Source organism: Sus scrofa, chromosome 6 (genome assembly GCF_054392235.1).
Source record: "Sus scrofa isolate SSC_HxYL_T2T_F1_AM1 chromosome 6, Sscrofa_HxYL_maternal_Yorkshire_Landrace_v2.0, whole genome shotgun sequence".
Taxonomy (NCBI): Eukaryota; Metazoa; Chordata; class Mammalia; order Artiodactyla; family Suidae; genus Sus; species Sus scrofa.
The window spans coordinates 124336747-124352553 of record NC_139388.1 but is presented as its reverse complement, the minus strand read 5'-3'; positions in this window follow the sequence as shown (position 1 = coordinate 124352553).

The following is a 15807-nucleotide window of genomic DNA, read 5'->3' as shown; positions in this document are numbered from 1 at the left end:
CACCACAGCTCACGGCAACGCCAGATCCTTAACCCACTGAGCAAAGCCAGGGATCGAACCCACAACCTCTTGGTTCCTAGTCAGATTCGTTAACCACTAAGCCACAACGGGAACTCCAGTAAGTCTTTTTTTAATGTAATATTTTATTCTTTTTTTTTAAACTGTGAATTATAGTTTTGTTTTAATTTTTGGCTGTGCCTACTGCATGTGGAGTTCCCAGGTCAGGGATTGAACCTGTACCGTAGCAATGACAATACCAGGTCCTTAACCTGTTGCACCACTAGGGAATTATGAAATCAGTAAATCTTGAAATCATGACTTCTCCAAGTTTGCATACTTTTTTTCAAAAATGTTGAACTATTCTATTTCCTTGCTTTCCTTTGTAAATTTTAAAATAAATTTTTCAGTCTCCAAAAGTATTGTGCTTGATTTTGATTGGAATTATGTTGAAGCTATAGATGAGTTTGGGAAGTATTGATAGCTTAACAACATTTAGTCTTCTGATCAATGAACAACAATTTATCTCTCCATTTATTTAGTTTTTAAAAATTTTCTTTCATCAGTGCATACTGCTCAGTGTGCAAATTCTGCACACATTTTGTTGGACTTATACCTAAGTATTTCATGGTTTTGGTGCCATGATAAATCATTTTCTGTTTAAATTTCTGTTTCTAATTTCTTTTCTAGTATGTAGAAATGCAATTGATTTCTCTGTGTTAACCTTATATCCTACAACCTTGCTAAACTCATTTACTCTAGGAGATTTTTTTAGATGGTTTGGGATTTGCTATGTAGCATTGCCATCTATAATTTTTTTTTCCCTCTCTCTCTCTTTTCTTAGGGCTGCACTTGCAGTATATGGAAATTCCCAGGCTAGGGGTCTATTTAGAGCTGTAGCTGCTGGCCTACACCACAGCCACAGCCACAGCCACCTGGGATTGAGGCCACATCTGCAACCTATACCACAGCTCACAGCAATGCCAGATCCTTAGCCCACTGAGCAAGACCAGGGATCAAACCCGCATCTTCATGGATACGAGTCGGGTTCATTTCTGCTAAGCCATGATGGGAGCTCTCTCTATTGTGTTACTTTTTATTTTTATTTTTGTCTTTTCAGGGCCGCACCCGCAGCATATGGAGGTTCCCAGGGTAAGGGGTGAATCGGAGGTACAGCTGCCAGCCAACACCACAGCTACAGCAACACCAGATTCAAGCCGTGTCTACAACCTACACCACAGCTCATGGCAATGCCGGATCCTTAACCCACTGAGCAAGGCCAGGAATCGAACCCACAACCTCATGGTTCCTAGTTGGATAATTGATTTGAAATCTTCTTTTCCTATTTTTTTTTTCTTTTTCTTTTTAGGGCTATATCGGCTGCATATGGAATCCAATTGGAGCTGCTGGTGCCGGCCTATGCCACACCCACAGCAACACTGGATCTGAGCCTTGACCTACCCTGCAACTAATGGCAATGCCAGGTCCTTAACTCACTGAGCGAGGCCAAAAGATTTTTATTTTTTCCATTATATTGATTTAAACTGTTCTGTCCATTTCTACTGTATAGCAAAGTGACCCAGTCATACATATATATGTATTCTTTTTCTCACATTAGCCTCCATTATATTCCATCACAAGCAACTAGGTACAGTTCCCTGTGCTATACGGCAGGATCTGATGGCTTATCTATTCCATTGCAATAGTTTCACTCCACCAACCCTAAACTCTCAGTCCATCCCATTCCCTCCCCCTCCTCCTTGGCAACCACAAGTTGTTCTCCAAGTCCATGAGTTTGTTTCTTTTCTGCAGAGAGGTTCATCTGAGCTGAATATTAGATTCCAGATATAAGTGATATCATATGGTATTTGGCTTTTTCTTTCTGTCTTACTTCACTTAGTATGAGAGTCTCTAGTTCCATCCATGTTGCTGCAAGTGGCATTATTTTGTTCTTTTTTTATGGCTGAGTAGTATTCCATTGTGTAAATATACCACACCTTCTTAATCCATTCATCTGTCAGTGGACATTTAGGTTGTTTCCATGTCTTGGCTATTGTGAATAGTGCTGCAAGGATCATTTGGGCGCATGTATCTTTTTCAGTGAAAATTTTGTCCAGATATATGCCAAAGAGTAGGATGTCTAGGTTATATGGTAGTTCTATATTTAGTTTTCTGAGGTACCTCCATACTGTTTTCCATAGTAGCTGTACCCACCAATTTACATTCCCACCAATAGTGTAGGAGAGTTCCCTTTTCTCCATACCCTCTCCGGCATTTGTTATTTGTTGACTTGTTAACATTCTGACTGGTCTGAAGTGGTACCTCATTGTAATTTTGATTTGCATTTCCTAATAATTAGAGATGTTGGGCATTTTTCATGTGCTTGTTGGCCATCTGTATATCTTCTTTGGAGAAATGTCTATTCAGGTTTTTTGCCCATTTTTCAATTGGGTTGTTGGCTTTTTTGCTATTGAGTTGTATAAGTTTGTATATTTTAGAGATTAAGCTCTTGTCAGTGGCATCATTTGAAACGATTTTCTCCCATTCCATAGGTTGTCTTTTTGGGTTTTTTTTTTTATGGTTTCCTTTGCTATGCAAAATTTGTCAGTTTGATTAGGTCCCATTGATTTATTTTTGGTTTTATGTCTGTTGCCTTGGGAGACTGATCTAAGAAAACATTTGTATGGTTGATGTCAGAGAATGTTTTGCCTATGTTTTCTTCTAGGAGTTTTATGGTATCTTGTCTTAAGTTTAAATATTTAAGTCATTTTGAGTTTATTTTTGTGTGTGGTGTGAAGGTGTGTTCCAGTTTCATTGATTTACATGTGGCTGTCCAGTTTTCCCAGCACCACTTGCTGAAAAGACTATCTTTTCCCCACTTTATATTCTTGCCTCCTTCGTTGAAGATTAATTGACCATAGGTGTCTGGGTTTATTTCTGGATTCTCTATTCTGTTCCATTGGTCTGTATATCTGTTTTTGTACCAGTACTGCACTGCCTTCATTACTGTAGCTTTGTAATATTGTCTGAAGTCTGGGGGAGTGATGCCTTCTTGGTTTTTTTTTCCCCTAGGGATTGCTTTGGCAATTCTGGGTCATAAATGGTTCCATATAAATCTTTGGATTATTCTACTTCTGTGAAAAATGTCTTGGGTAATTTGATGGGGATTACATTGAATCCGTAGATTGCTTTAGGTAGTATGACCATTTTTACAGTATTAATTCTTCCAATCCAGGAGCATGGAATATCTTTCCATTTCTTAGAATCCTCTTTAATTCCTTGATTAATGTTTTATAGTTCTCAGCATATAAGTCTTTTACCTCCTTAGTCACGTTTATTCCTACGTATTTAATTTTGGGGGGGGGTGCCATTTAAAAAGGTATTGTATTTTTGTATTCCTTTTCTAATATTTCATTGTTAGTATACAGAAATGAATTGATTACCTTTTTTCATCTTTTTTGAACTACTCAATGAATTTTATTACATTTATAGTTGTACAGCAATCAACACAACCCATCCGAAACCCACAGCACATCCTCCCACCCCCCAACCTGTTGCTTTTGGAAAACATAAGTTTTTCAAAGTCTTTGAGTCAGTACCTCTTCTGCAAAGAAGTTCATTGTATCATTTTTAAATTTAATTTAATTTAATTTTTTTGTCTTTTTGCCTTTTCTAGGGCTGCTCCCCATGGCATATGGAGGTTCCCAGGCTAGGGATCGAATCGGAGCTGCAGTTGCTGGCGTACACCAGAGCCACAGCAACGCTGGATCTGAGCCACATCTGCAACCTACACCACAGCTCATGACAATGCCGGATCCTTAACCCACTGAGCAAGGCCAGGAACCCGCAACCTCATGGTTCCTAGTCAGATTCGTTAACCACTGTGCCACAGTGGGAACTCCTGCATCATTTTTTTTAGATTCTGCATGTAAGTGATAGCATATGATGTTGGTGTCCCACTATCTGACTGACTTCACTTAGCATGATAATTTCTATGTCCATCCATGTTGCTACAAATGCTGTTATTTCTTTCCTTTTAATGGCTGAGTAATATTCTATTCCATATATGTACCACATCTTCTTTATCTACTCCTCTGTCAATGGACATGTTTTTTCCATGTCTTGGCTATTGTATATAGTGCTGCAATGAACACTGAAGTACTAGATGTTTTCAAGTCGTGGTTTTCTCTGAATAGATGCCCAGGAGTGTGATTATTGGATCAAATGTTAATTCTATTTTTAGTTTTCTGAGGAATCTTCATACTATTTTCCACAGTGGTTGCACCAATTTACAATCCCACCAGCAGTGTAATGGGGTTCCTTTTTCTCCACACCCTCTCCAGCACTTATTGTTTGTAGACATTTTGATGATGGCTATTCTGGCCAGTGTAAGGTGGTACCTTGTAGTGGTTTTGATTTGCATTTCTCTAATAAAGAATGATATTGAATATCTTTTCATGCATTTTTTGGCTGTATGTATGTCTTCTTTTGAAAATTGTCTGTTTAGATCTTCTGCCCATTTTTTGATGGGGTTGTTTGGGTTTTGTTTTGTTTTTTTGGTTTTTTTTTTTTTTTTTTTTTTGGTATTGAGCTGCAGAAGGAGTTGACAAATTTTGGAGATTAATCCCTTGTCAGTCGATTCATTTGCAAAGATTTTCTCCCATTCTCTGGGTTGTCTTTTTGTTTTGTTTAGTGTTTCCTTTGCTGTGCAGAAACTTTTAAGTTTAAGTCCCATTTTGTTTACTGTTGTTTTTATTGTCATTACTCTGGGAGGTGGATCTGAGAATATATTGCTATGGTTTATGTCAGAAAGTGTTTGGCCTATGTTTTCCTCTAAGAGTTTTACAGTGTCCAGTCTTATATTTAGGTTTTTGATCCATTTTGAGTTTATTTTTGTGTGTGGTGTTAAGAAGTGTTCTAATTTTGTTCTTTTACATGTGGCTCTCCACTTTTCTCAGAACCAGTTATTGAAGGGGATGCCTTTTCTTCATTGTATATTCTTACCTCCTTTGTCATAGATTAGTTGACTGTGGGTACGTGGGATTAATTCTGGGCTTTCTATCCTGTTCCACTGATCTATATTTCTGTCTTTGTGCCAGTACCATAAGGTTTTGATGACTGTAGCTTTGTAGTATAGTCTGAAGTCAGGGAGTCTGATTCCTCCCTTTGGCTATTCTGGGTCTTTTGTGCTTCCAAATAAACTTTAAAATATTTTGTTCAAGTTCTGTGAAAAATGTCCCTGGCAATTTGATAGGGATTGCATTGAATCTGTAGATTCCCTTGGGTAGTATAGTCATTTTGATAATATTGACTCTTCCAATCCAAGAGCATGGTATGTCTTTCCATCTGTTTGTGTCATCTTTGATTTCTTTCATCAGTGTCTTATAGTTTTCAGAGTACAGCAGGTCTTTTGTCTTTTTAGATAGGTTTACTCCTAGGTATTTTATTCTTTTTGATGCAATGGTAAATGGGATAATTTCATTAATTTCTCTTTCTGATCTTTCATTGTTAGTATATAGAAATGCAGTCAATTTCTGTGTATTAATTTTGTATCCTGCAACATTGCCAAATTCATTGATGTGCTGTAACAGTTTTCTGGTAGAGTCTTTAGGATTTTCTAGGTATAGTATGTCATCTGCAAATAGGGATAGTTTTACATCTTCCTTTCCAATTTGGATTCCTTTTATTTCCTTTTCTTCTCTGATTGCTGTGGCTAGGACTTCCAAATCTATGTTGAATAGTAGTGGCGAGTGTAGACATCCTTGTCTTGTTCCTGATCTCAGTGGGAATTCTTTCAGCTTTTCACCATTGAGAATGATTTTTGCTGTGGGTTTGTCATATAAGGCCTTTATTATGTTGAGGTAGGTTCCCACTATGCCCACTTTCTGAAGGGTTTTTTATCAGAAATGGGTGTTGGATTTTGTCAAAGGCTTTTTCTGCGTCTATTGAGAAGATCATATGGTTTTTATTCTTCAGTTTTTTAATGTGGTATATCACACTGATTGATTTGCTGATATTGAATCCTTGCATCCCTTGGATAAATTCCACTTGATCATGGTGTACAGTGTTTTTAATGCATTGTTGGATTCAGTGTGCTAGTATTTTCTTGAGGATCTTTGCATCTATGTTTATCAGTGAAATTGGCCTGTAATTTTCTTTTTTGTGGTATCTTTGTCTGGCTTTGATATCAGGGTGATGGTGGCCTCATGGAATGAGTTTGGCAGTGTCCCTTCCTCTGCGACTTTTTGTAATAGTTTCAGAAGGATAGGTGTTAGCTCTTCTCTAAATGTTTGATAGAATTCTCCTGTGGAGTTCCCGTCGTGGCTCAGTGGGTAACAAATCCGACTAGGAACCATGAGGTTGTGGTTCGATCCCTGGCCTTGCTCAGTGGGTTAAGGATCCGGCGTTGCCATGAGCTGTGGTGTAGGTCGCAGACGCAGCTCGGATCCTGCGTTGCTGTGGCTCTGGCGTAGGCTGGTGGCTACAGCTCCAATTCGACCTGTAGCCTGAGAACCATCATGTGCCATGGGAGCGGCCCGAGAAATGTCAAAAAGACAAGAAAAAAAAAAGAATTCTCCTGTGAAGACATCTGGTCCTGGACTTTTGTTTGTTGGAAGTTTTTTTGTCACAGTTTCAATTTCAGTACTTGTGATTATTCTGTTCATCTTTTCTATTTCATTTTGGTTTAGTCTTGGAAGACTGTACTTTTCTAAGAATTTGTCCATTTCTTCTAGGTTTTCTGTTTTATTGGCATATAGTTGCATGAGGTAGTCTCTTAAGATCCTGTGTATTTCTGTGATATCCGTTGTTAGTTCTCCTATTTCATTTCTAATCTTATTGATTTGAGTCCTCTCTCTTTTTCTCTTGATAAGTCTGACTGAGGGTTTATCAATTTTGTTGATCTTTTCAAAGAACCAGCTTTTAGGAATTCCCATCGTGGTGCAGTGTAAATGAATCCAACCAGGAACCATGAGGTTGCAAGTTCAATCCCTGGCCTTGCTCAGTGGGTTAAGAATCCCGTGCTGCCTTGAGCTGTGGTGTAGGTCGCAGATGCAGCTTGGATCTGGCGTTGCTGTGGCTGTGGTGTAGGCCAGTGGCAACAGCTCCAATTCAGCTCTTAGCCTGGGAACCTCCATATGCCGCGGGTGCAGGCCTAAAAAGACAAAAGACAAAAAACAAAACAAAACAAACAAACGAAAAACCCAGCTTTTAGTTTCACTGATCTTTTCTATGGTTTTCTTTGATCCTTTCTATGGTTTTCTTTGATCCTTTCTATGGTTTTCTTTGTTTCTATTTCATTGATTTCTGGTCTGATCTATATGATTTCTTTCCTTCTACTAACTTTAGGTCTTGTCTGTTCTTCTCTCTCTAGCTACTTTAATTGTAAAATTAGCTCATTTATTTGAGTTTTTCTTTTTCTTTCTCATTTATATTATTTATTTATTTATTTTCCCACTGTACAGCATTGGAACCAGGTTATACATACATGTATACATACTATTTCCTCCCATTGTTGTGTTGCAATGTAAGTATCTAGACATAGTTCTCAATGCTACACAGCAGGATCTCATTGTTGAGCTTTTGCTTGTTTCCTGAGGTAAGCTTGTATTGCTATAACCTTTCCTCTTATAACTGCTTTTGCTACATCCATAGGTTTTGGAGTGTTGTATCTTTGTTGTCATTTGCTTCTAGGTATTTTTCAATTTTCTCTTTGATTTCTTCAGTGATCCATTGGTTGTTTAGTAGCATGTTGTTTAGTCTCCATGTGTTTGTGTTTTTTGCAGTTTTTTTCTTGTTGTTGATTTCCAGTCATATAGCATTGTGGTCAGAAAAGATGCTTGATGTGGTTTCAGTTTTCTTAAAGTTACTGAGGTTTCATTTGTAGCCAAGGATGTGATCAATCTTAGAGAATGTTCCATGTGTACTTGAGAAGAATTGTATTTTGTTGCTTTTGGATGGAATGTCCTATAAATATCAAGTCCATCTGGTCTAATGCTTCATTCAGGGCCCATGTTTCCTTATTAATTTTCTGTCTGTATGATCTGTCCATTGCTGTAAGTGGGGTGTTAAGTTCCCCACTATTATTGTGTTATTGTCAGTTTCTCCTTTTAAGGCTGTTAGCAGTTGCCTTATATATTGTGGTGATCCTATGTTGGGTACATAGATATTTAACATTGTTATATCTTCTTCTTGGATTGATCCTTTCATCATCATATAATGTCCTTCCTTGTCCCTTAACATATTCATTTTAATTTCTATTTTGTCTGATATGAGTATTGCTACTCCAGCTTTCTTTTGATTCCCATTTGCATGGGGTATTTCCTTCCATCCTCTCACTTTCAATTTGTATGTGTCCCTAGAAGTGAAGTGGGTCTCTTGAAGACAGCATATATATGATTCTTGTTTTTGTATCCATTCAGCTAGTCTATGTCTTTTGGTTGGGGCGTTTAGTCCATTAACATTTAAGGTAATTGTTGATACGTATGTTTTTATTGCCATTTGTTTTGGAATTGTTTTTTTTTGTTTGTTTGTTTTTGTTTTTTTGTATTTTTGCCTTTTCTAGGGTTGCTCTTGTGGCATATGGAGGTTCCCAGGCTAGGGGTCTAATCGGAGCTGTAGCCACCAGCCTACGCCAGAGCCACAGCAATGCAGGATCTGTGCCACGTCTGTGACCTACACCACAGCGCATGGCAACGCCAGATTGTTAACCCACTGAGCAAGGCCAGGGATCAAACCTGCAACCACATGGTTCCTAGTCGGATTCTTTAACCACTGAACCATGATGGGAACTCCCTGGATTTGTTTTTGTTGCTCTTTTTTCTTCCTTTCTTCTCTTGTTCTCTCCTCTTGTGGTTTAATGGCTATCTTTAGTGTTGTTTTCGAGTTGATTTTTCTTATTTGTGTGTGTATCAATTGTAGATTTTTGGCTTGCAGTTAGCCTGAAGTTTTGATGTAAGAGTCTATGTATATACGAGATTGTTTTAAGTTGTTGGTCTCTTAATTGCAAGTGCATCTCCAGTGTCCTGCATTTGTACCCACCTCTTCTCATGATTTCTGATTTCAGTGGCATAATTGTGTGTGGATGATTTCGTATCTTTACTGTATGTATGACTTTACTGGTGAGCCTTGTCATTTGAGGTATTTTTCTTTCTGGTTATGGCCTTTTCTTTTCTGCCTAAAGAAGTTCCTTTATAGTTGTTGTAAATCTGGTTTAGTGTTGCTGAATTCTCTTAGCTTTAGCTTATCTCTAAAGCTTTTGATTTGACCTTCAAATCTGAATGAGATCCTTTCTGGAGAAGGTAGTCTTGGTTGGAGGTTTTTTCCTTTCATCATGTTAAGTATATCATGCCATTCCCTTCTGGCCTTCAGAGTGTCTGCTGAAAAATCTGCTGATAACCTTATTTGGGTTCCCTTGTATGTTATTTGTTTCTTTTCCCTAGCTGCTTTCAGTATTTTCTCTTTGTCTTTAATTTTGATCACTTTGATTAATATCTTGGGGTGTTCCTCTTTGGGTTTATTTTATATGGTACTCGTTGTGCTTCCTGGATTTTAGTGAGTGGTTTCTTTCCCATGTTAGGGAAGTTTTCAGCTATTATCTCTTTGAATATTTTTTCTGTCCCTTTCTCTCTCTTTTCTCCTTCTGGCACCCCTATAATACGGATGTTGGTGCATTAACATTGTCCCAGAGCTCTCCGAGACTCTCTTCATTTCTTTTCAATCTTTTTTTCTCTTTTCTGTTCTGCACCAGTGATTTCCACTAGTCTGTCCTCCACCTCGCTGCTTTGCTCTTCTGCCTCTTGTATTCTGCTGTTGGTTGCTTCTAATGAATTTTTTATTTCAGTTATTGTAATTTCGCATCTCTGCTTTCTTAAGTTTTAGATTTTGTATTTCTTTGCTCAATGTTTACTGTGAAGTATCAGTCTTTTCCTGCAGTTTATCTCCAGTGTCTTGCATCATCTGCAGCATCATCAGTCTAAAATTTTTTTCCTAGAGGCTGATAATGTCCAGATCACTTAGTTATTTTTGTGGGATTTTTTTCTTGCTCCCTTATCTGACTTACAGTTCTCTGCCTTTTCTTTTGTATAGGTTTTTGGTTTGGTGTTCTTTTTGCAGAGAGTAGCGTTGTAGCCTCTCTTAATTCTGATGTCTGCCCCCCCAGTGGCTGAAGTTAGTATGGGGTGGGGAGAAGGCTTGCTGTAGGCTTCCTGATGGGAGGGACTAATGCCTGCCCACTGGTATGTGGAGCTTATTGCTATCCCTCTGGTGGGTGGGGCTTTGTCACTGAGTGAGATTAGAGGCAGCTGTGTGCCTGGGGGGTCTTTAGATAGCCTGTTTACTGATGGGTAGGGCTGTGATCCCACCTGGATTAGTGTTTGGCTTGAGGCTTCTCAGCACTGATGGATCTTGGGGCCAGATTCTCCCAAAATTGCCACCTGTAGAGGAACACAGGCTGATGAATACTCTTGAGACCCTTGCCTCCAACGTCCTTCCCCCACAATGAGCCACAGTCGCCAGTTGTATTCCCAGGAGATCTTCCAAGAATGGCAGTCAAGTCCAACCCATATTCCTGTGGAGCCTCTGCTTTGTCCTGAGACCCAGTGCACATGAAAAACTGTGTGTACCTTTCAAGAATGGGTCTCTGTTTCCCTCAGTCCCATGGCGCTCCTGAGCACAGCCCCACCAGCCTTCAATGCCAGATTCTCTGGGGGCTCTTTCTCCCAACCCCAAATCCCCAGACGTGGAGATCTGACGTGGGGCTCAGAACTCTTACTCCTATAGGTGAGTCTCTGTGATACAGTTACTTTCCAGTCTGTGGGTTTCCCACCCAGTGGGTATGGATTGCTTGTATCACATAATAGTCCCACCTACCTCTTGATGTGACCTCTTTGTCTTCTGGAGTAGGGTATCTTTTTGAAAGTTTCCAGTCCATTTGGTTGAAGGTTGTCCAGCATTTGGTTGTAATTCTGTTGCTTTTATGAGAGAAGATGAGCTCCAGTCCTTCTATTCTGCTGTCTTAATATCATCTTGCAACCCATTTTGAATGCAACTGCACAATTTTAAATTTCCACTGCCATGTTTTTTAAGCCAAAAATGAATATATTCGCATTGGGGCAAGAACTATGTAATTAAACTATTTTAGAGTTTAAGTGTAAAATTCTATGATTCTACTACAACTAATTTAATGGTAGGATTTGTGAACTGATTTACAAAGTTAACCATTATTTGTAAAGTTGTTTCTGGGAGAAAATGCCTTTATAGATTCTTTGTGTTGGTGCTAAAAATTTTTTTTATACTTGGGGATGCCAATAGTGGGGATATCTAGAATGTATTTAAATCAAATGTAGGAAACCTGATATAATGGGACCAGTCTGCCACCTTGTGGAATTTTTTAATGCCTCTTCCAATTTTGCAAATTGAGAGAATGATTGTCATTTAGAAATGATGCTACTTGTGTTCAACCATTGGGGTTTTTTCTAGTGTTGATTTAAAGAATCATTTTTTTTTTATTAAGTTCTTTAAGGTTTTTTTTTTTTTTTTCCTTTTTAGGGCTGTACCTGAAGCATATGGAAGTTCCCAGGTTAGGAGTCAAATCAGAGCTGTAGCTGCAGGCCTATGCCGCAGTAACAACAGCGATGCCAGATCAGAGCCACATCTGTGACCTCTGCCACAGCTGTGGCAACACTGGATCCTTAACCCACTGAGCAAGGTCAGGGATTGAACCCAAATCCCTGTGGATACTAGTCGGGTTCTTCACCCACTAAGCCACAATGGGAACTCCAAGAATCAGTTTTATTTAACATATCTGTGCACGATCTATATGAGAATAACTTAAAGCATTGCTAGTGGACACAAATATTTGAATAAATGTAAAGGTATTTTCTGTTCTTGGCTAGGAGGAATACACAAAAGATATGAATTGAGCATCACGCGAGAAGATTCAAATTGCTTTTCATCATATGGAAGACTGCATATTGCAGAAATTCTCATTCAAATGAAAAAATACAATTAAAAAATTGTTTACAACTTGTGTGAACCTTGAAAACATTACACTAAAGTGAAATGCATGATAAAAAATAAATAATAATAATAATGTTAACCTAGATATAAAAGGATAAAAATTGTGTTTGTCCCTTTTTATTGTGTGGCATTACCATTAAAAAATAAGCTCTCCACTTCCACTTTATCTTAGCTGAAAACATTTAGCCATGGTGAAGGGGTTATGAAGTAAGAATAGTAGCATTCATTAAGGTCTGCTGTAGACCTAAACATAATTCTCTCAATCCTCATAACAGCCCTACACTATAGGCCTGATTACTTACATATTGCAGATGAGGAAAATGAAGCGTGGTTAAATTCATTCATTTGATAAAATTCTCAGCACCTCTTGATGCCACAGAAAAGGCTTAAACTCCTGTCTTTCAGACTCCAACGCTGATACATCATACATGGGGGAGCTCTGGTTGGGCAAACTCATCTTAAAAAGAAATTTCCTAATCTGTTGTCGGATGTCCCTTTTCTTCATTTCCTTTGAAACACACAATTCCACATTAGAGTTGCGGCTCATATCCCAACCTCTGTGGGTCTGGCTGATTGTGAGTTTTTCCCTTCAGTTCACAGGAAAGTACATGGTGCTAAGAAAGAAGGTTTGAAGTAGAAGGTGGTTTCCTGCCAAACAGGCTGGGCTTGCTGGGCTGCACCATAAAATGCCAGGCTTTGAGCAAAGGGGAATCATCTTGGTATTCCACGATGTGGCTAGAACATATTCTAACAATTTTAGAGAAACATTGCCAAGCAGATGTGTTCATGGGTGTCAGACCAACACCGCAAGTGATCCAAAAACCATCTATTCAACAAATAATACTTATTGGGCTCCTACTGTGATCAGATGTTGGCCTATGCAATACGGTGTTAATTATCAAAACATGCAAAAATCCATGCCTCAATAGAGATTTCATTCTAGTAAAAGTAGGCAGAAAATAAGATACATAGGTAAATTATGTAGTGTATTAGAATGTGATTTTTTAAAAAAATAACAGAATGGGGGAGTTCCCTTCATGGCTCAGCAGTTAATGAACCAAACTAGGATCCATGAGGATGTGGGTTCAATCCCTGGCCTTGCTCAGTGGGTTAAGAATCTGGCATTGCCATGAGCTGCAGTGTAGTTTGCGGAAGGGACTTGGATCTGATGTTGCTCTGGCTGTGGTGTAGTTTGGCAGCTGTAGCTCGGATTGGATCCCTACCCTGGGAACCTCCATATGCTATATGGCTGCGGCCCTAAAAAAATAGTGGAAAAAACAAAATTACAGAATAGGATGTTTCTCATTAAAAAAAAGAAGCCGAAGGAAAACCTTGCTAAATCTAATGGTTTTCATCCTCATCTTGCTCTTAGCATAATATGACATGGTTGATCATCATCTTCTTCAAACGCATTGTTCTTCATTCCAGAATTCCACACTACTGGTTTCCTCCAGTATCAATGGCTTATTTCTTCTTATTCCCCAACCTCTAAACACTGGAATGCCCTGAGACCTTCTGACAGTTTGCACTCCCTTGCTTGGTGATCTTGTCCAATCTCATGATTTTAAATTCTGTACATCGCCAAACTCCAAAGTTATAACTCCAGCCCAGACCTCCCCTATGAATTGTGGGCTATTCAATTGCTCACCCGACCTCTCCACTTGTAAATGCAAGTTTAATATTAATTTCTGTTCTTTCCTCCAAGGAAATCTGTCCTCCCACTGTCTTCCCATGGTTAATAATGACGGTCAGCCTTCCAGTTTTTATATATATATATATATATATATATATATATATATATATATATATATGTAATGGTTTTAATTTTTTTCCATTATAGCTGGTTTACAGTGTTCTGTCAATTTTCCTTCTTTTTTTTTTTTTTGTCTTTTTTTTTTTTTTTTTTGTCTTTTTGCCTTTTCTAGGGCCTCTTCCCGCAGCATATGGAGGTTCCCAGGCTAGGGGTCTAATTGGAACTGTAGACACTGGCCTACACAAGAGCCACAGCAATGCGAGATCTCTAACCCACTGAACAAGGCCAGGGATCGAACCACAACCTCATGGTTCCTAGTCGGATTCGTTAACCACTGAGCCACGACGGGAACACCCAATTTTCTACTGTACAGCATGGTGACCCAGTTACATATACATGTATACTTTTTTTTTTTCTCACATTATCATGCTCCATCATAAGTGACTAGATATAGTTCCCAAGGCTACACAGCAGGATCTCATTGCTGATCATTCCAACCCCTGACTTCGTTTGCATCTATTAATCCCAAGCTCCCAGTCCATCCCACTCCTTCCCCCTCCCCCTTGGCAACCACAAGTCTATTCTCAGCCTTCCAGTTTTATCTCAGGCTGAAAACCCTAATGCCTTCCTTGACTTTTTCTCTTTCACTCAGGCCTGTTGTACTTTCCAGATGCATCCAGAACCTGCCAGCTTTTCACCTTGTGTTCCCGGCCTGGTCCAAATCACCATCATCTCTCACTGGATTATCACAAGTACAGTTTTCCCCGATTTTTGAGAAGTTCAAGTTTCACCACTTCGCTTTTTGGAAAAATCTACATTAGTACTACCTGTTTTTGATAACTGAAAGAAGTCTAAAAAGGGTTTTAGCTTTTACAAAAGGAGGAGAACGGAATTCTCGTCGTGGCTCAGTGGTTAACGAATCCGACTAGGAACCATGTGGTTGCGGGTTCAATCCCTGGCCTTGCTCAGTGGGTTAAGGATCCGGCGTTGCCATGAGCTGTGGTGTAGGTTGCAGACACATCTTGGATTCTGTGTTGCTGTGGCTATGATGTAGGCTGGTGGCTACAGCTCCGATTCGACCCCTAGCCTGGGAACCTCCATATGCCCTGGAAGTGGCCCAAGAAATGGCAAAAAGAAAAAAAAAAAAAAAAAAAAAGGGAGAAAAGGGGAAATCGTGTTATGTTTGTTTTGCAACCAGCTGGTTAGAAAGGCTGCATCCCTAAACATGGATAGTAGCAACGCCAAGCTCTTTCCCTGGAAACTACACTCAGCATCAAGCTGCCAGAGATTTGCATGGGGTCTGTGAGCATCTGTGCTTTATCTGTTTATTTTGTTCATCCGTTAGCAAAGTAGTTGTCCCAAAGTAGTTGCTTTCTCGCCACTTCAGCTTAGAAAAGATTTCATAGGAATGATCTGATTTTTTTTTTTTTTTTAAAGGGCCGCACCTGTGGCATATGGAGGTTATCGGGCTGGGGGTCAAATCACAGCTACAGCTGCTGGGCTACGCCACAGTCAGAGCAATGCAGGATCCAAGCTGCATCTCCAAACTGCATCTCAGTTCACGACAACGCTGGATCCTTAACCCACTGAATAAGGCCAAGGATCAGACCCAAGTCTTCATGAATCCTAGTTGGGTTCGTTACCGCTGAGCCACAACAGGAAATCCTCCTTGCTGTTTTTTGAGCCACATCAGGCACACTCCTGTCCCAGGGTCTTTGCATTTGCTCTATCATCCTTTGGAACACCCTGAAATAGCTGCTTGACTCAGGCTTCCCATCCTTCAGATTTTAAAGTGTTATCTCAGTGAGGCTTTTCCTGGCTAACCAGTTTAAAACTTCCAACTCACATACCTTCCTCCCAACCTGTTTATTTTTCCCCATGGCACTTAATCTAACACACCATATAACACATAAATGGTTTGTTCTTCATTTGATGGGATTATTTGTTCATTTTATTCATTACTGTATCCCTAGGGCCTTGCTCATCTTAGGTGTTCAGTATATAAATGTCCTCCACCCAAAGTTGAGCAAGTTGGGTTG